Source organism: Staurois parvus, unplaced genomic scaffold (genome assembly GCF_062004578.1).
Source record: "Staurois parvus isolate SC_StPar_1 unplaced genomic scaffold, SC_StPar_1.0 ptg000365l, whole genome shotgun sequence".
NCBI lineage: Eukaryota > Metazoa > Chordata > Amphibia > Anura > Ranidae > Staurois > Staurois parvus.
In genome coordinates this window covers 784714-807196 of record NW_028318161.1, presented here as the reverse complement: position 1 = coordinate 807196, position 22483 = coordinate 784714, and the positions used below count along the sequence as shown (strand labels likewise).

Here is a 22483-nt window from a genome sequence, read left to right as displayed (position 1 = left end):
TGCTAGAAGGACAGGGTGACCCTGCCCCCAGATGACATCATTGACCATATATGGACTGGCAATATTATTTGGTCATATAAGGCAATTGATGGAATCTGTTGGGTGTTGTCGGGTGGCAGGGATTTTTTTTCATACAAGTTGTCATCCTTCATTCATCGTGATTGACGTGGACATATATTGCTGGACAACATGATTGATGATGGATGTACATCGAGGGACTTTTTAAAAAATCTTTTTAATAAAGTACTTGTCAAAAACTGTGTTGTGTTTTTATTTACCACTGACTTTATTTTGGTGAATGAGTATGGGTACTATGTACCCTTTACTCATTCACATAGGAGGGCCAGGATCTGGGGGTTCCCTTATTGTTAAAGGAGCTTGCAGACTCTGAGAAGTTCCTGCTCACAGACCCCCACAACCACCAGCCAGGGTTGTGGGGAAGAGGTCCTTGTCCTGATCAACATGGGTAACCCCCTCAGGCTGAGGGTATGTGTCCTGGTATGGTCTAGGAGAGGGGGCAGGGGGCACACACTTGCATCTCGCTCCCCCCTACCTTTCCTGGCCTGTCAGGTTGCACTCTCAAATAAGGATGTGGTATGGATTTTGGGGTGGAACTCGCACCATTTTTGTTTTTTTGGCTTGGAATCCCCCCTAAAAAACCACACCAGACCTGGAGGGCCTGCTATGGATTATGAGGGACCTCCATGCTTTTTTGTTTTAATTTTTTCTAGATTGTAAGCTCCAAGGAGCAGGGCCCTAGAACCCCTCATGTATTGTATTGTTACTGTACTGTCTCCCATTATAATGTACAGCACTGAGCAAACTGTTGGCGCTATATAAATATTGTATAATAATAATAAATAATAATAATGACAACTCTTTTGTTTACATTCTGCTGTCATCTGGGAATCCCCATCTGACAGCAGGGCTGAGTCGGTGATGCTTAGGATAACTGCGAGTGCCAGCTTCTTAACAACCAGCATCTGTGAACTCAGCACTCTCCGTCTCCTAAAAAAAACGCAGTGGCATGAAAAACGCATCAAAAAACGTGTCAATTGCACAGATGTTATGTGTAACAATGAAAATCAGATCAAGTCACAGCTGCGCTGGTGTGAACCTAGCCTAACTGGCTTCTTTCTAAATTGGTCCTAGTATGTGGATGTATGCATGTGAGGTAGGGAGCTTACACTATCAGCTCCTTGAGGGGAGGAACTAATGTGAATGTACAATATGTAAAGCATTGCATAAACTGTCACCACTATATCAATTCCTGTAATAAATAAGTGATATCTGAGTGAAGTTAGAAATCTATATCTGCATAATTGTTCCAGGACAGTGACTCTGATTACTGAAATATACATTGTATCAATAAGTAATATGATGGTGTAACATTTGTTGTATTCAACTGCATTAGACAATGACCAACAGGCATTTCAGTTTTCCTTTAAAGTGTATATAAATCCTAAGGGCTCATTAACACTTGCAGCAGCATTTGCTACCCCTCTAAAAAGCTATCAGTAGTGGGTCACTTTTCAGAGGGCGTTTGACAGGCACCCCTACGCTGCAAACACATGTATTGCTTGTTGGTTGCATTGTGGTTTCATTGTGATTGTTGATTGCATTGTGGTTTCATGGTGGTTGCAGCATGGTCCCATTTATTTGTGCTCAACCCACCAATTGTGACAGGGGGTATAACGTTTTCTGCAGTTGTGAAGTGTATAATCCCCTCCAGCCACTGTGTTGGGTTATAGGGGATGGTTTGGGGGCTGAGTAGTTTATCAAAAGACAATGTGTAGGGCTGATGCCTCTTAATTCACAAAATTTCTGTGTGTTGTCTACCCACAATAGGAATTTACAAGCCCAGAGCATTTCTGGTAGAACTATAGGTAGTTTTCTGTACTTGCAGGAATAAAACAAAGGCAAATGCACATTTATTGCACATATGTACTAAATATGTTTTTTTTTATTTTTCCTTGACATACACTTTAAGGGTAAACTTAAGCTAGGAATAATACTGATTATGACACACCTAAAAAAAGACCTGTTCTGCCCATTTTCTTGGCACAATAGATATTTGGCACTAATTAAAATATCAAAATATACGGTTTCCTTTTTCTGGTAACTGAATATTCAATAACATACAAAATATTCAAACGAGAATTCTACATTATTTACACGGTTTTCTGGATTTTGTATGAAAGAGTATATATTTAATTTTTTAATCATTTGTATGAGAAATGTATTCTTATTTCTCCTATTACTATTTTCACAATCTTTATTTCTGACCAGTCATCCAATGCAAAGGGAAGCTACAGTCTTTTAATTGGTTCTTAGATATCAATGGAAAGTGATTCACTTTAGTGATCTAATTAATGTTTAGGGGTTAATTTTTTTTAGACATTTTTTTCATGTATAGTTATATGTACTGGGGCAGCCATATGACATTGCATATACAGGCTCTGTTCTACGATTTAGTATTAGAGCACAGTGGTTGTGCCTTACTGTATCTTAGGGCCCACTGTATTGCAGTAATGTGCGGTAAAAAGTGCGCATTACATCAATGTATGATGCTATTCATTTTCATTGGCACCCCATCACATTTAGAGAATGCACTTGTGCAACAGCACGGTCCAACACACCACAACACAAGATTTGCAATGCACTGTAAAAAAAAAAAATAGAACAGTATAAATATTACCTGCATTAAGAATTTAAAATAATTTCACATTATCATGCATTGCAGGTCAAAGGTATCTTGGTGTGATGGGCCCTAACTTTCAGTACACATCTCTGGGTCACTTCTGACCAACTTGAAAACAGCCACTAGAGGGAGAACTTGTTATTCTGTATATGTAGTACACTAGTGGAAATGGGGCACCACAAGCTTGTAAAATATAATTATAAAATCAAATATACAGTTTCACTAAAAATGCTCTATAATTTCTCTTTGAAGACCTTTTTTTCACATAGCTCTATGGGTATGAGCCAATTTATTTTCAACATTGCCTCATAGTGAGTTTGTACACTCCAATATTTGTATTTACTCATTGGATGAATGGCCGTTCTTTATGGCCTACTAGCATATTTACATGCCTGTGTAAAACAGCCATGCTTATTACTATTGTTGCTGTTTTTTTACACAATGCAGATAAAAAAGGCATCACAACAAAATACTGCAGATTCGATAGTTGATCCTCACCGATACAGTGTGTCCATATAGTAAAGACTGCATAAAAAACTTCTGAAGGCAAAAAAGCTGTAGGACAACATCACTTTCCGCATATGATAGAAATGAGGAGGTCCATTTGCTGGAGAGTAAGCTGTCAACATTCAAGTTTTAGTCCAAGTGTCCTATGATACTTTCCAGCGGAAGCAATCATTTTGAGTACATTCTATGAATTTATTTATTTTAAAATTGCAGCTGCCCCTGAAGTCAAGAAGTACAAGGTACTTCAACTTTCTCTTGGTCTCTCTGGTACTCCTCTTGAGCTCGTTCAAATTTTTTTACTTTGAGCTTCCATTTGTGGAAGCAATACGTTAGTAGAGATGTCACCACCAAGGTAAAAATAATAGTTAGCACCACAATCAAAACAAGAGTGGAAGACAAAGCTCCCTCCAAAAGTACCAGCTCCATGTCCTCAGTCACATTCTGGTTTGTGAAGGTTTCACTGTCACTGGTGTATGACAGAGTAGAAGGTATATCCATTGTTGGCTTCATTAGAATAAATGAGCGAGAAACAAGCAATATCAGCAAGTGCAACTTTACATTTAAAGTTGAATTCTCAATTTTTTTCTTTCGAATTTCACGTCAATTTGTGCATTCTCTTTTTTGTGCATCATAACAAGACAAATTATTTTTTTACTTATTTATGTGCAGCCGGAGACTGGAATAGTTTAATATTTTAATACATAAAGGCACAACTGTTTCATCTTACAAGAAGCCACTTCCTCTCATTCTTGGTAGCAATGTGCAGTTAGTGACATGTAATGGTTGCTGACCATTGATGACACAGCAGATCACCATTACCTTGTTTCATAATAAGTTTGTAGTGGTGAAACCTATTTTTGTGAAGGGACTGCATATCATTTTTTGTTTTTTTCTTTTATGTCCTTATTTTCCATTTATATTTTGTTGGAGTTTGCAAGCATATTCCTGATGGATTTCTTCTGGTATTGTTGCTGGTTGTAGAGCCATTCAGAAGATCCCAAGGCAGAAATTCCAACCTGCTGAGATTAATTTTCGCTGGTTTTCTAATTTAAATCTGCAAAACAAAATGTTAATCAAAATAATTTGAATATAAACATACATTAGTATTTTTGTGCACTAGGTCTGGAGTTTTGAATCTAGAAAATGAAAAAGACGCTGTTGCCTCTCCTGCATCTTCTGATAGTCCCCCTACCACAGGAAGGTATACTCACTTCCCCATCACCTTTCTGCTGAAGCTTACCCTGGATGAGCTCAGGTGTTGGAACTTGGGACAGTTCAGATGTCAATGTTGGAACCCTTACTTTTTAATATATTTATAAACAATATAGGGTCTAGGATTATAAATACCATTTCAGTCTTTGCAGATGACACCAAGCTGTGCAGTGGAATAACATCCTTACAGGATGTCTTCAACTTACAAGCCGACCTCAATGCACTGTTTAATTGGGCAACTATGTGGCAAATGAAATTTAATGTTGATAAATGTAAGGTTATGCACTTGGGGGCTAAGAATATGCATGCATCATACATACTAGGGGGAGTACAACTGGGGGAATCAGTGGTGGAGAAGGATCTGGGAGTTCTGGTAGATCACAAGCTTAATAATGGCATGCAATGCCAAGCTGTGGTTTCTAATGTGAACAAAATCCTCTCTTGTATTAAAAGAGGTATAGACTCCGGAGAGAGAGATATCATTTTACTCAATACAAATCATTAGTAAGACCTCATCTGGAATATGCAGTTCAGTTTTGGGCACCAATTCACAAAAAGAACATTGGGGAACTGGAGAAAGTACAGGGAAGGGCAACAAAACTGATAAGAGGCATGGAGGAGATGAGCTATGAGGAAAGATTAGAGGATCTGAATGTATTCTTTCTTGAGAAGAGGAGATTAAGGGGGGATATGATCAACATGTATAAATACATCAGTGGTTCATATAGTGAATTCAGTGTAGTTATTCACCCTGAGGTCATCACAGAGGACAAGGGGGCACTCTTTACGTCTGGAAGAACAGAAATGTAATCTCCAAACACTGAAATGTTTCTTCACAGTAAGAGCTGTGAAAATGTGGAATAGACTCCCTCAAGAGTTGGTCCTGGCCAGCTCAGTGGATTGCTTTAAAAAAGGCCTGCATTATTTCCTAGATACACAGAATATAACTGGATACTAACATTTATAGGTAAAGTTGATCCAGGGAATATCTGATTGCCTTTTGGGGGATCAGGAAGGAATTTTTTTTCCCTGCAGGAGCAAATTGGATCATGCTTTGCTGGGTTTTTTGCCTTCCTCTGGATCAACTGTGGGTGTAGGATTATAACTTTTTCTTTTTTTAATAGTTGAACTGGATGGACTTTTGTCTTTTTTCAGCCAAACTAACTATGTAACTTAACTGGGTGGATGGGATAACTGCTCCCCCCATCCCACACAAGACAGTGTTCAGACCTGGTGACTGAGCACTCAGGCCCAAGTACTGTCACTCAGATGGAGAAGGAAGGTGGCAAAGAAGCATGAATCCTTCAGAATACTTTGCTGGGAGGAGGTCTATCAGGGCAGTGTCTCTTTGACTCTATGGGGATTATTTACTAAAACTGGAGAGTGCAAAATCTGGTGCAACTCTGCATAGAAATCAATCAGCTTCCAGGTTTTATTACCAAGGCTTGATTGTACAAGCTGAAGTTAGCAGCTGATTGGCTACCATGCACAGCTGCAGCAGATTCTAAGTTCTCCAGTTTTAGTAAATCTCCCCCCATGTTCACTACTCTACTCTATGTCTGTGTCTACTCTATCTTCACTAAAGTGTAATGTAGTCAATAGCTATTTTAGGGAACACCTAAAAGGCAAGACATATGCTACATGTGCAATGTCATCCCTGAATGTTTGATATTTGCTAGCTAGATTTACCTATCATTATAACAGATATGTCTGTATTGTAAACTTTATTCTGAAATTACATTTAAAAAACTGCTTAAATTGACATTAAAGACAAATTTCTTTTACATCAGTTGTTTCAAAATATCATGTACACCATGTTTTTTTTTTTGTTTAAACCACTTACCTACTGGTCACTTTTACCCCCTTCCTGCCCAGGCCAATTTTCAGCTTTCAGTGCTGTCACACTTTGAATGACAATTGCGTGGTCATGCAGCACTGTACCCATATGAAATTTTTACAATTTTTTCACACAGAGCTTTCCTTTGCTGGTATTTAATCACCACTGCGTGTTTTATTTTTTGCACTATAAATTAAAAAAGATCAAAAATTTGGAAAAAAGTTTTTCTTTGTTTCTATTATAACATTTTGCAAACAGGTAATTTTTCTCCTTCATTGATGTGCATTGATGAGGCTGCACTGATGGGCACTGATAGATAGCACTGATGGGCACTGATGAGGTGGCACTCATGGGTACTGATAGGCTGCACTGATGAAGCGGTACTGGTGGGCATTTATGAACAGGCCCTGATGAGGCAGCACTGATAGGCAGCAATGATGGGCACTGACTGGTGACACTGATTGGTGGCACTGACAGCACAGATTGGCAACAATGACAGGCACAGAATGGTAGCACTGCTGGGCAGAGATTGGGAGCACTGCTGTGCACTGATTGGGAGCACTGTTGGGCACTTTGGGGCTGCATTGATAACCAGGGAACTGATAATCAGAACCCTGATTATCAGTGTAGATGTCTGCTTTGAAAGTTGACGGTTATTGGCAGTACTTTCCTCACGCTGTGACAGCTTTAGGAAAGTACTGCCGATAACCGCCAAGTGTATTTACATGGTGATCAGCTGTGATTGGACACAGCTGATCATGTGGTAAAAGGCTACTGTGATTTACCATATCATGTGATTGGCTGTGTCATCATTTGACGCCCTCCCAGAATTGGACAACCACACTGTAGCTGTCATTTCGGCTATAGCACAGTCAAGAAGTGGTTAAAAAGTATTTTATCGTTGATTTTTCTCTTCTTCTTTTGGCTCTCTCTCCTCCACTGATGCACCTCACAGCTACTAGTGAAGGACGAACAGTGTCAGATGTTCTGCTCAATGTGTACTACAAATCCCAAAGAATGGAATGTGTCTGCACATAGATGTGTAGTCCATCTCAGGGGGAGAACAAACATAGCCACTCTAAAACAGCAGAAAAAAAGCTTGCATTTAAGAGATTAAATGAAGTAAAAGATATATAGCAGGTACATGGTACATACTACTTATATGTTAAAATATTGAATTTATTTTATTAAAAATAATGTGAGTTTAGTGTCACTTTAAGAGAATATTGTATATTAAGAGACAGGCTTTCTATAAACTAAGCTGGAAAAGTGTTGTGCATTCTTTTTAGTCGTCTAACAACAATCAATGCAATTGCTATAGGCACACATGACTTGTATCTTTGTTAGTCTTTATATCACTCCATATGTCTCTTTGGAGTCCATTGGATCTAAGACCCAAGATGCTCAGGGTCCCAAATTCTTTCCAAGTTTACATTAACCCTAGCCCATTCCCAAGATAGCCCAGTCCCTATAATTCAATTGTAAAATATCAGAGAATCAATGGGCAGTAGATAGTCTGGGGCAGCTGAATGAAAAACATATAAAATTAAAATTATATATAAAATGTACGTGTTTCCCTAGAGGATTTAACCCCCTCCCATAAACCAGAATTCAGCATGCAAACCCAAAGCCAAGAAGAGGTATGCAGGATCATGAAATTAAAAAATTTGTTTACACACTGACTTTAACCTCAGTGATTCCACATACCTTCTCTTTTATTTTTGTATATTGGGCAGTTGAATGACAGTTGAGTGACTGGCATCACCCTCTCAGAGAAAAGGACAATCATTGGTACTGCTATTGGCTGCTTAGTCAGAGCAGATGCCTTTTTCTTCTTCAGCTCTTCCTTCTGAGTGGCATTAGCACTGAAACTAGTGGGCAGTGGTTGCAAGGGAGATCTATAAGTCAGACCCGAGTCAGTGAGCCACATGGACCTCATGCAGGTGTCTCCTGAACCATCAGAAGGGATAAACCACATAGCTGTATCTGCACTGGTGTAACCTGCTATATCTTTCTCCAACATAACTGGCCTCTGAGCCTCTCTACTCTTCTCCTCATGCAGTGCCAGGGACGACCGATACATTTCATGTACTACTAGTAATGAAAAGGAGAGAAGATGATGTAAGCTTGTTGGGAAGAAAGCTTAGAATTACTTTCTGTACATTTTCTTCATGCAGTGCTGGGGCAGTCTGAATGCTAGTAATGAAAAGGAGTGAAGATGAGGTAAGCAGCTCTTAGATCTTGTACATTTTCTACATTGGTATAATCAAAATCATTCAACAACACTGACAGGCAGGCAAGGCATCAGCTTCATATCCAAGGTGTAGATAATGCATCCTCATCCTGCACTTCCTCCCTCTAATAGTACATATATGGACAGTCACTCTTTTTATCCTCCTCTACTATATCCTATTTATTGTCCTCACAAATAGATCCTGACACTAACACCATGACAAGGTAGAGATGATGGTTCTTCTCTCTTTGCTGTAATGAGCTGGCTACTACTCCTAAACTAAATATAATATTGGTAATGCTGCAGGTCTCTCCCTAGTAATAAATTTGGTCACCTCAGAACACGGGCTTAATTGCCGTTGTTGGGCTCAAAGATGAACATGCTCCCTACTTCAGTGCTCCGATTCCTAGTATTGCTGCTGACTGCTTTCTGTTGATTCTACAGGAAATCAGGCTTAGAAAGGATGGAAATTAATTGGTGTGAAAATTGCCAATAAACCCATGTTGACTGTTCTGTTTCTGCAGGACCTCTAGGACACAAGCTCTACTGGCCATGCCCAGCACAACGTCCAACCCTAAATACGTTTTTAGGAATTATTGCATGCAAGGAAAGCATAGCTGTAGCTCTACCTAGCTATTGTGTTTCCATGCCCACCTTTATGATGCATCTATATTGTCAGATTACCTTAAACTTCCAGTGAGCAATGAATGGAATGTACTGTTCTTGGCTTCATATAGTAGCATGGAATGCACATGGTTAAACAGCAAGAAGTCCATGGAATCTACATCATTATCTGTGATATAGATGGTGATCATAAGTTTAGGAAAAAGTTTAAAGTTCTCACATTGGTCCGTGGGGCGTGGAACAACAAATTTTTCTCTCATCCCTCCCATTTTATTAACACTGCAGTGCATAATGGAACATCCCATGCTAGAAGAGAGCAAGGGGATTTAAGGGAACTGTACTTGATATCAGACTATTAGCCTCTGCTTATGTTTTGCACATTGTGATAGATAAGTTGATCACCATTGGCTAGACTTTTGTAAGGAAGGAGAAGGCATACAGTTGACAATGGCAAAGACCTGCTTGGGATTCAATTGTTTTTGCCACCTGTTCTGCAACTATGCTTGCTATATTTGATAATGTGGCTGACATTTTAAGTACTAATTAAGCACTATAATATATATATATATATATATATATATATATATATATATATATATACTAATCCATAATCTAGATACAAGGAAGCGCTGTGTAACTCAAATCATAAACATTAATAAAATGTTCATATTAATCAAAAACTGTCTATGTTAGCTGTTAAAATAGAAAATGTATCACAGCATGTTCCTTAAAGTGTTCCACAGCAAGCTCCTTAAAGTGTCCAAACAATATAGGCAGGGATATCTTTAAGGCAGGGCAAAAGGGGCAGCTGCGCCCTGGGCCCAGTCATTTTTGTGGGGCCGAAAGCAGATGCCCAGATTTACCAGCAGTTTTGGTTTACATACCCTTTTCCCTTGAAGTCTTTTTCCTGAGCTGTGGCCTGATATCCCATTGTGAAGTGCTGTCACTTATACTGCCCTATTGCAGTGTACAGATGACTCAGATCATGCCAGCATTCACATGCAAATAACCGAAAATAACAGCAGCATTCACATGTAAATAGTGGCAGTATTCATATGTAAATACAGGTGGCATTCATATATATATATCATGCCCCTGTGAGGTTCTATCACCATAGCCTCTAGTGAATGCTGTCCACTGGGGAGGTAAACAGGGGCATGCTTGAAAGTCCTTCCTGCAACTGTGGTCATTGAGCCTACCATCAGCCTGTTCTGCAAAGACAAGCAAAGTGGTGCAAGTAGGGTATGCAGAGGTAGGCATAGAAAGAATTACAGTTTGGGGTGCAACAGTGAGCAAGGAGGGGTTGTACAGAGGTAAGGAAGGTGGGTGCATAGATGAGCAGATCAGGCATGTAAAGTTAAGGTGGAGGGGGGATGGAGTGGAGAGGTTGGGGGAGGTTTGGGGTGCAGAGGTTATCAGTCAGTGAGCTGTAATGATGTTCTGTAATCTGTAGCAACCAATCAGTGAGCTGTAACAATGTGCTGTAACCTTTAGCAATCGATAAGTAGCAATGATGCACAGTAACCTATAGCAACCAATCAGTGAGCAGTGAAGATGTGCAGTAATTTCTAGCAGGCAATCGCTGAACGATCAGCATGTGCAGTAAACTCTAGCAATCAATCAGTGAGCTGTAGTGTGTGCTGTAACTACTAGTAGCCAGTCAGTGAGCAGTAATAATATGCTGTAACCTCTAGCAACCAGTCACAATCACTGCTTGATCTGCTGCAGTAAACTGATTTTGAGTCTAGCTTCTATTTATTGTCTGTCTCAGAGCAGGTGGAGAGTGAACTTGCATGGGAGGGTGGTCAAGAAAATGTTTGTCCAGGGTTCAATCAATATTAAAGACAGCTCTGGACATAGGAGTGCTGAAAGATGCTATTGAGCAATCCTACATTACGTGGGCAGGTTAAGGAGAATGTTGTGATATATTTTTTTATTCTAACTAACATAGACACTTTTTGATTAGTATGTACATTTTCTTAATGTTTATGATCTGAGTTACACAACACTACCTTGTATCTAGATTATGAATTAGTTTGGAGATGTGTTCAGTGTATAAACTATAATGTGAAACTAAAAAAAACTGCACACTAGTGTTCTACAAATAATCACTCTAATAATAGCTGCAAACACAAACTAGGAAATACCCCACCTAGTGCACACAAATAATAATAAACTGTGTTGCGCTCAAAATTTGTGAAAACAACTAATAAATACAATAAAACAAATTACTAGGAAACAAAAAAAAAAAGTCCAAAAGCAGCCCCATCCAGAGTGTGCAGGATAATGAAACCTCAATTCTTCTCAAATGCTTGTATCAAAAGTGACAGCAACACCAGTCGAACACCCAAGGTCAGAAGTAGGCAACCTGCAGCTCTCTAGCTGTTGTGGAACTAAATGTCCCATGAGACATTGCAAAATTGACAGTTACAGCTATGACTATGACCAGGGGCGGACTGACCATTTGGAAACTCGGGCACTGCCCGAGGGCCCGGGTTCAGTAGGTGGCCCCATGAGATTCCCCTGGTACCTTTTTCATAGGCTTTTTTGAGTTTTGGCAAGGACACAGGGGCTCCATGATCCCCTATTGCCCGGGAGCCCCATGAGTTGTCAGTCCGCCCCTGTTAAAGACTAATTTAAACCCAGAGCCACCATTTGACATGTATGCCATGTTAATATAGGTGTATAAGCTACTGTATGTATAACAAAGTAAGCAGGAAACCCATGATTAATTCTGAAGACCTCACAGCAGGAAGATTTCTTTGTTTTTCTATGGCTGCTGAGTGCAGATTGGGGCTGTTGAAGTCAAATGATTTAATTGCAAAAAAATTCTAAAAAATATGCACAGAAACACCTGCATACAAATCCTTTGTCAGCACCCTGAAATCTAATCAGAATTGCCCCCAAGCCTCTGCATTATTTGTGTCACATGGGGCAGCTAGCAAGAAAGAGTGAGCCTCTATCAATCATTTTTTGCCGGTCCCACCGCACAATCAAAATTGTTATCACGTGGGGTGGATGGTGGAGCATGTGCAATGTGAGTGTCAACACAGCAGTCAGAGGAGCAATTGCTATAATGTTGCCACTACCAATAGGGAGGTATTTACAAAAAAATTTTAAAAATGCACCAGGGAAAGGTTCAGCACACAGGTAGGGGATATAACTGTACATAATCAAACACAAGAAACAAAAATTAGGTTTAATGACACAGTGGGTTTGATTTACTATGAGCAGAGATTGTTACCTCCACAATGTAAGTGTTCACTAAGCTTGGTAAATACGGTGAAGCTATGTCAACCTAAACTGTCTTGTTCAAGAAAAAAACCCTCATTAGTTTCCAAGCACATGAGTGAGTATTCAAAGTGAACACTGCCACGATCGCCACCACCAACATGTGACAATCTCACGACCGTGGCCACCAATATGTCACAATCGCGGCATCAGACCCCAGACCTTTTCACCAAACTCATGACCGAAGGACTGGCTGATCCAGACTGCGATGGGACGTGCGTAACAATGCCACACTCAGCTGCGCCCTGCAGAACGATTGTCCAGCTAATGGAACGCAATCGACACACCGGCAGCCTGAATGCGCTTGTTACTGGGTCGGGTTAATTACGCAACTAACCCTTCACACTGCCACCACCCCTTTTTGTACAGAGAAAGGGGAAACTCTCTTTATCAAATATACACTGTAATGGTTGAAAAGTCACCTGTCCAATATGGTCACCGTAGACCGATTGGGCAGAGGATTAGACAAACACAGTAGTGTCTCTTCAAAAGGCAGGAATTCGTAAATTGCAATTAAGCGCTTTAGAAACAGTTTAATACTTTCAGAAAGAAAAATTTATTACTAAAAGAGTCAAACAGGTGCAATAAAATATTTACAGAAAAAAGATGTAACTAAGATATATATATATATATATATATATATATATATATATATATACACACACAAAGGACCATAGCACAGCAAGGAGATAACAGGGAGAAGTTAAAGGTTTAAGTTACTTGCCATTTAAGCCTTTGAGGTAAGCAGATCCAAGTTGCAGAGCGAGATGGTCTTTGATCTCCCGCTGTTACGATGGAAAGATAGGATATGTCTTCAACTTCACTTTTTAGGTCTGCTAGCCTGTGCTTTAAAATTCCCCAGCAGGGGGGATGGCTCTGAGTAACTGGCCAATACCCTGTTTAGGGAGGGATTGTTGGGTGGACTCTGCATTAAAACCAACAGCTTCATAAATCAAGATATGAAACATAGGGGACAAACTGACTTGAGGAATGTTCATTTAATTCTGTCACCTAGCTGGTAGGTTTTATGAGGTTACAATCTCTTTTAAGTCCAGGGAAAAGCTGCCTTATCTCTGTTAGGAGGTGAGAGTTTACACAGGCTTTGGGACAGCCTGTCTCTGAGAGGCTCTGTCTCTATGGGGGGGCTTTGTAGCTCTGGGCCCCCTGCTGCTCTTCCAGCCAGTGACTTTTAACACCCACACATCTGTCACTGTGCCTCTCAGGAAGGGAGGGGGAAGGAGACTAAAGGATAAATGAATACTTTTAATAAAAAGGGGGACTCTGTGTCCATCTCTGATGAGCAAGTTTGCTACAAACACAACTTCACCTTATTCCTTATCCTGAATGTTCTGTTTTGGGAGTATCACTGAATAGTCTCTTGTCTCTAGTCCTTTAGTAAATCAACCGCGGGATATCTACTTGAAAACAAGATAATAGTTCACTGACACAGTCTGCAAAATCCATGGTGTAGGATAAAAATAAGACTGGGTATACTATAGAGAAAGTCTTCAATCTACAATTTGGTAGAAAAAAGACTTACCTTATAAAACAGCTGATATTATTTTTATGCAGTTAAGTTAATACAGTAAAATAATGGAAATATATGCATTAATATGTTTGCATTTAAACACTGTGTGTAAAAAGGACATGATTGTAGCTTGAAGAAAACTGGGTTACATTTCGATACCAACAATGGATGTAATGGGATTCCTAGGTAAAGTCATCTTATTTTCTCATCATTTTACATGATAATTGGCCACTAGTGACATTGCTGTCCATGAAGAAATTCTAGTTTACATTCAGTAGCATCTTTTATTCATAGCACTAAGGTATTCATTTTTTCCATGCATGACAACAAGCGTATGAGGCATTGTTTGAGCAGACTGATGTGTGCAATGCAATGCTTACCATAAACCTATTCTGAAAGCAACCAATACATATGTGAAAAAGATGGTGACATTTGTTGACAGTGATAGAAATTTGTCAGAAACAAACTCAAAACTGTTGCTATCAATCTTTAAGGATGCTTTGGATATTCAAGATTGTTGGGGCACAAACAAACCAAGCAGGACACTGGCCCTATATCTGCAAACTCTTATTCTTTCCTACTAAAACTCCTCAAAACTCTCCAAGCCTATTGTCTACCTTCACATGTGGAAATAGGCAACCTAAAGGAACACAAAGTTAGAACAAGATGGGAATGATGTGGTGAGCATGAGTATGCCTACCTAGCACTGTGTTCTGCAGGTCCTACTTTGCACCTACTTTGTGCTGCGATAGATTGGCTGTTCCAGAGACGTATTGTGGATTGTATGCATAGAAGAGCATACTGAAAATGGATACTACTGAGCTGTACCATGTTTTACTTAGGGGGTTGTGCCAAACTCCATCACCCCTCATAATGATTGATTCTAAAGGTTGTATTTTAAAAAAAAATAGCAAACATGTTATAGTTACCTGCTCTGTGCATGTGTTTTGCACAGGGCAGTCCCAATCCTCCTCTTTTTGGGTCCACTTCTGGGGCTGCCGGCTCCTCCCCTCTGCCGAGTGCCCCTAATAGCAAGTGCTCCCAAGCTGTGTCCCTGACCCCTTTTAGAGAATGTTTCAGAGGTTGAAGTAGAAGTGAGTCAATACGGCTGCCTTTCTGTTTGGTAGACATACCAGGTGTAGCTAGGATTATGAAAAAATAAAAGATGGGAGAAAATAAAGAACCTTTTGGTCTGACGCTCAAAAAAAGCTAGCGAATATTGCAAGCTGTATTCTTGCTTGTGTATAGAGGTAAAAATATATCCTCAAAATAAAGGTTGGCATCTGAGTGGTCCCATTTTTGGATGGAGAGGGTGGGAATTAACAGTTTGTTTTAGGGTTCTGCTCAGGATTCAGGCAGGGTAAGATTAAAGCAGTTCTAAAGGCTGAAGGTTTTTTATCTGCATGAACTTAAAAAACCTTCAGTGTGCAGCTTCCTCCGCAGCTGCCCCTAATACTTAATTGAGCCCCATCTCGATCCAGCAATGTGCATGAGAGCAGCAGCTTCCCACTGCTGTCAATCAAGGAGCAGGGGGGGGGGACTGAGCCATGCTCTGTGTATCCCATAGACACACAGATGTGGCTCGGAAGTGAGCATGCACTCTGCAAGGGGGAGGGGCCAAAAGCACCATTGGAGGACCCGAGTAGAGAAGGCTTGGGGATGTGTTTATTATTTTAAAGAAAAAAAAACAACAGCAAGGCTTTAGAACCATTTTAAACATTTGGAGCAGTTAGAAAAGCTTTTCAGTTTTCACATTTTTCTTAATAAAAGCAATAAAACCAGGAGGAAAAAGTAACTGGTACTGGCCAGCAACATTAAAAATGTATGTACTGACTGTAGACGAAAAAATTTACCAGCACATCCACTGATTTTCATAAATGCTGACTTTACAGGTAGAGAAACACATAACGCTCACATCTTATGATTTTTGTGATTTTATGATTTTCACTGAGCAAATAGCCACAAAACCACTTCTGTGGATGAGGTCCATTTCTGTTCCCTTCAGCACTGTGCCTCCATTGCCGCTTCCACCTCTGCCAGAGCTGGCAAAACCAGCACTGCCAAGAGCAAGAACAATAGAACAATCACCAGACTTTAAAAATAGCTATTTTTTCCAGCTGCTGTGCCACACAAAGTACACAATTAAGCAAAAAAGCAGCACCTACAAATAATGATCACCCGGATTACCCTTTTGCCCCAGATATTCAAAGCCCTGATCTCCATGGAACATTGTGATGTCCTGGTCCTATCTTACCTACCATTAAGGTTTCTGTTGTAAAGAATATCCACTATTGTATGTGGTGTTATCCCAAAACATACAAACATTTGTTCTGAAAATATGAAGGGTCTATGGCAGCTATTCTCAACCAAAGTTCAATGGGCTCCTCCAGACGTTGCTAGGGGTTTCTTGAGCTGTAGTTAATTGACCTCCTATAAGAAGGTACATGCAGAATTCCAAGTCGGCCACTTAGTAAAGCTAGCAGCATGAAACCAATTATTTTTTTAGCTGTCTGTAAGGCTGTCCACCATTGTGAAAGTTGTATTCTTCCCATACCAAAGAGGCATTTTTTACATTGATCCCTGATAAACTGGTTCTAGTAAGGGCTCCCTTAGACCTGAAAAATATTTTAGGGTTCCCTCTGGGGTAAAAGGGTTGAAAAGACAGATCTAGTACTAGAAATTAGAATACATTAATCTGGATTACTGAGGAATGCTCTTGGGCCCTATAAAACAACAACCTTTCCCTTGTTCATTTAAGTTCCTGCAAGATTCACCCTAAAGTTCTGTTCCCAAAAAAAGAGTGCATTTTTTTTGTAGCATAGCTCTAATAAGCAGAAAGTCCCCTTTACAATACCCAGAAAAGAGCTAATTGACAAAACAGAAATTGTAAGAAAGCAACACACTTATTTACACACTTTCCTTTTTAATATTTTAATCTGAACACCTTTCCAGATGTGCATTGAGGACACAAAATGGCAGGCTTGTGTTGTAATAGGTAGATTTTCTCTGATATTTCTCAAAAATATTAACCCATAAAAGTGAAAATATCTAAATCAAAGTAGATTTTTCTGCCATTCTAAGAGGTCAGAATGAATGCATCATCCTTAGCACAGATTTGAAGATGGTCTCTTGTCACGCCTTTCTGTTTATACTGCTGTGCAATGTAATGGGCATGTTACTATAATTATTAAAAGTGTAACTTACTAAAAACATGCTTTACTGTTTACAAAGATTATTTTTACCAAATAAATATTAGTTCGGATTACACTTTGCTTTCCTTTAATTCCATATATAATTGTAGCCTTAAGTTCCTGAACTATGTGACTTGAAAAAAATTGCAAACATTATGGCTGATATGAGCCTATGGCAGACATATCAGTCATCAATGCAAAATGATATCTGCCCTGTCTCTACATGACTGGAAAACCTACCATACAATTTAATATCTGCACCTTAAATAAAATGAGTAGAAAAATCTAACTGTGCTGACAGGGCCTGTGGGGCAGCAACTTCCACTTTATATAACTACAAGTGGTTGGTTCCAGTTCCTCTGATTTAGGAAGCATGTATGGTCTGCTTGAAGCCAATTGAGGAGAGTGGAGAAAACATGTTATAAAGCTCTGTCCTTAAAGGGGATACCACTTAGACCCTCTGTGTGTGTTCATTTGGTACTCCTCTAAGGGGAAGGTGGTCCCCAGGTTGCTGATTTCAGTGATTATTTATTACAATAAAGTTTCACAGAACATAAAGAAGTGGGGTATTTGAGACCCACAATACACATTGTATTAAGGTCACTGTAATCCCCCCCCCCCCTTGTCAAAGTCATGTCCTCAGATTATTTGGGTGTAAGACTGACAGAAGAGCGTGACATATATAAGGATGGGAGTAACAAGAAGCTGTGGAACAAATTTCTGAAAAATATTTTTATTATGTTCTCATATGTTATACTCTGGAAACTGTACATTTGTTGTGCTGAACTATGTTATGCCATCAATGTAATGCTTTTTTATTTGAATTAAATAAATGAATGGCATTTTAATAGCATTGTGTGTGCATCACAATGTTAGACATCTTTAAAGTTCTACATCTGGTAAAGTTTGCTGGTAACTGCATGAATTTAACTCAACACCTGTTCCCAGCACAGGAAAGGGTCAGTATGTAGCCAAAGTAGGGGTTAAAGTGCTTGTTAATTACAGACATGAAATCCGAACAAAGCACATATTTCTATAGTGTTTACTTGTCTCTCTCCAAAGCATGAAGGGGAAGATTTACTAAAACTGGTGCACTCAGAATCTGGTGCAGCTGTGCAGTGTAGCCAATACGCTACTAACTTCAGCTTGTTCAAATAGGCTTTGGCAATAAAAACTGGAAGCTGATTGGTTTCTATGCAAAGTTGCACCAGATTTTGCATTCTTCAGTTTTAGTAACTAACCCCCTAAGCGTCATCTCTCTCTCTGCTGTCTCATTCCTTTGTTATCTGCATGAGTCACTTCTAACACGTTTTTCTGACACCAAGAGGTAAAAAGGTGACAGGGAGGGATCTCCAGCACACAGTCTGTGATTGACAGCCTCAACTCTGTTCCTGTATGCTGTGTGAATGGAGGTGTGTCTCTTCTCTCCAATCAGCTCTTAGAGCTCTTGTACAGTGTGAGCTATGAGTAAGGTCTTCAAAGACTGAAATGCATCAGTGGTGGTTGTCCTAGGGAACATAATAAATCCTTGTAACTAATAAAAAAGAAAGAAATGTTTACTTTCACTTTGTTGCCAGCTTCTTGTGGTTTGAATGTCTATACATAAGCATATGGAGACTGCTAGACTGGCATGGTGATGTATAAGCTCTAGCCTAGGAACTACTGGATCGGGTTGAAGCACCATACTTTAGGGTGTAACTGCAGCTCCCCATCCCTGCTTTGTTAGTCTGTGAAAAATGATTTTCATTTTTGAGTTTTACAAAGATGTAGAGGAGAAATGGAAGCAAATAAATAGGTACAACTTACGTAGGAAGATTTGTTTCACCTCTGTGTATCATCAGAAGCTAGTCACTGAGTATAGGTAAGGGTTTACAACCATTTTAAGTGTTAAGTTTAGTGTTAAAGGTTCACTGAAACCAACATAATGATCCTAATTTATTAAAAGAGCAGATCATGTTAATTTTCAAAGTGAATTTGGGAATTTTTATTTTGTGAATGAAGTGAAACAACATGAAAATTTACTTCACAAAGTGAAAATACACATAGTTTAGTCAATGAGATGTTGTGCTAACTCATCATGGGCAAGCAAAAATCCTTTTTCTTTTTTTTTTTTCTTTTTTACACACAATTGGGTATTCTTTGCAAATAGAATTTGCAGTTTGTCCCAACTTGCTCACTAAGATAAGAAAAATGAACTTTGCCAAGTGAATATTCTCTACTCTTAGTAAATCAATCCCATTGACAACTCTACTTAGGCATATTTGATACACAATAACTATAGGAGTCACCTAAACTGCACTGAAAGATATTTATATTATATGAACAATTTAATTCTATAGATAGAGCAATTTCATTCTATGGATAGTATTTATTAAGACAAAGAGAAATATGAAAAGAACGCCAGCTTGTTAGCAATAGCAACTAATTAGAATTCATCTGTAAAGTGTCTGACCTTAGAAATCCAACATCTACTTGGTTGCTATGGAATGCTGTATTTTTCAGATCATCATCTTATTAAGTAAGTTGGAGTGCTTTATGTGTTATTTATACTCTTCCCAGCTTGAACTGCAGTTTTTTCTTCTTAATGCACCTAACAATTGTGCACTCCAGTTATACTAGAGGCAAGCTGTGACTCTTACCGCTGTACAGTGATAAAACTGTAGGTAATTATGTTTCACTAAATCTGCCCCTGACAATCAGAACAGAGCATCAATTAGAAAGTAATTACAGGTCAGTCCTTTATTCTCAACAAAGGCATTGTCACAGGGCATCTCATGCTATGTGCCAGCAGTGCTGCTCTTGTGATCCTGGAAGTAGCAGGTGCTTTCTCACTCTTGGAAGAATTGAGATGATTTATTTTTAGCATCCAGTGAATTTATTACATTTTCTGTTTGCCTTTTATAGTATGGTATACTGATGACTGTAATGACTACCTTGGATGCATACTGTGCAAATCAGACTGTAAAATGCAGTAAAAGAACACCAAAAAAAGGCATAAATGCATAACTGGAGCACAATCTGATCCTTTATATCTGAATTGTATACCTGTGTATGTTCCTTTTTCTTTTATGATCACAAGTTAAGCAATAGTAACCCTTTTGCAGCAGGGAATATGCAGGTAGTAGTGTGGTTCATTCATTAGTCAATAGGACAAGCCCTAGCTTTCTGTCCAGCATGCCCAATGACAATGTCAGTTGTGTACTGTAATAGACAGTTACACATCTTAGCTTCTATTGTGTGCAATACAACCCATTTCATAGTCTTACTGTACAATCCAAGATAACCAGCCCATTTACAATTCATGTGGAAAGGATATGTCTTGGAATACACCAAAACTAAAAAGGTGATATAATGTAATAACAGGTCAATATACCAAAAATGCAATCGTGTGCTAGTAAGCTGCCCATCTATCCTAGTCCTCTCCCAGGCATACAGTACAATAGCCAGCCAGCACAATCACACTGAACCCTCATTCCTGACAACTTTACCAGCATTCAGCTGAGCAGGCAAGTGAATGTATTCCTAGGATTCTTCCTTTTTTCTCAACATCTTAGACCCAGTGTCATCTTTTCTTGCCCAGACTATGAGTTTTCTAGCTTTCAATCTCCTATATATCGATATGTGATCGACCGATTCAAGTTATTCCATTGTTGCTGTACTGAACCGAGTTTGTCTGCTGCATTGTATCTGCAGGATGTTCTTTCATGCAGATGGATTTGGGAGAAGGAAGGAAGAGGGCAGAGAAAATGTCCAATGTGTTCGATCCTGATCTAAATTGGAGCCTATTATTTCTCTGAGTGACATCGGATTCCATGGAATAGGTGCAATCGCTGCTCTACTTTCCAGTAAAGCAGCATGTCCTAGACACTTCCATTCAGCAACACACACAGGATCATGCTCTTACCTGTCTCATCATGAACTGTAGCAATGCAGATTTTCCCCAAAAGGTCTTTAGTGGAGGGATCGCAAGAAGGACTGTCCGTGCAGCCTGTGCCAGTGGAAAGTTTTGCTGCAGACTGGAAGAGATCCACAATCCAGGCGGCTTGACATATCAGAGCAGATCTATGTTCAACTTTATTTGGGAAGGGCTGGATCACATGGGGCTGTTACTTCACTGGGAGGGAGGATGGCACAGCAGAATCAGGTCAGCCTCAGCACCATCCAGCATGCACGGAGAGCTGGGATTGGGAGACCATGCTGGGCTTGCTGCTGGCAGGGAGCGATCACCTGCCTTGTAATGTCACATCTCAATAAGCGGGTGGAGAGGTGATATTCCTCACATGTCAGAGCGCTACATTGGTGGGGGGAGGGGCTGATCTCTGACGTTGCTGAATGAATCGTACTTAATTGTGCCTGGAGGGTGTAGAGCGAGCTGTCCCCCCTCAGTCACTGGGATGACATGGTGCATTCCTCCGCCAGGATTGCTGAAGCAGCAATGCAAACTAATTAAGAGGACTTTAAGAACTGTCACTCAGAATGACATCACAGGTCCCCAGAGCAGGCAGGGACTGTCGCATTACATTACTGAAGCGAACTACAGATGACATGCTAATGAGGATAGAGCAGGGACTGGGGTCTGCTGGGGGAGCTGTTCATGGTGCTGAATGTGGCCTTCCTTACTGAGCACTGGGCGATAGTTACATAGTTAGTCTGGCTGAAAAAAGACAAAAGTCCATCCAGTTCAACCATCAAAAAAAAGTTATAATCCTATACCCACAATGGATCCAGGAGAAGGCAAAAAGGCCCAGCAAAGCACGATCCAATTTGCTCCTGCAGGGGAAAAAAATTCCTTCCTGATCCCCCGAGAGGCAATCGGATATTCCCTGGATCAACTTTACCTATAAATGTTAGTATCCAGTTATATTCTGTGTATCTAAGAAAGAATCCAGGCCTTTTTTAAAGAAATCCACTGAGCTGGCCAGAACCAACTCTTGAGGGAGTCTATTCCACATTTTCACAGCTCTTACTGTGAAGAAACCTTTCCGTGTTTGGAGATTAAATTTCTTTTCCTCCAGATGTAAAGAGTGCCCCCTTGTCCTCTGTGTTGACCTCAAGGTGAATAACTCTACACCGAGTTCACTATATGAACCACTGATGTATTTATACATGTTGATCATATCCCCCATTAATCTCCTCTTCTCAAGAGAGAATAAATTCAGTTCCTCTAATCTTTCCTCATAGCTGAGCTCCTCCATGCCTCTTATCAGTTTGGTTGCCCTTCTCTGTACTTTGTCCAGTTCCCCAATGTTCTTTTTGTGAATTGATGCCCAAAACTGAACTGCATATTCCAGATGAGGTGTTACTAATGATTTGTACAGGGGTAATATGATATCTCTCTCTCTGGAGTCTATACCTCTTT

The 22483-nt window shown here is 39.8% G+C and overlaps 1 long non-coding RNA gene across 1 annotated transcript; it reads right to left on the bottom strand.

Moving 5' to 3' along the window:
• Nucleotides 1–1930: 1930 nt before the first annotated feature.
• LOC149456256 (uncharacterized) lies at nucleotides 1931–21536 on the bottom strand. Its single transcript, XR_016313906.1, has 2 exons — nucleotides 21029–21536; nucleotides 1931–4262 (listed from the first exon to the last, which is right to left on the bottom strand). It is a non-coding gene; the product is annotated as an uncharacterized LOC149456256 (long non-coding RNA).
• Nucleotides 21537–22483: the final 947 nt, after the last annotated feature.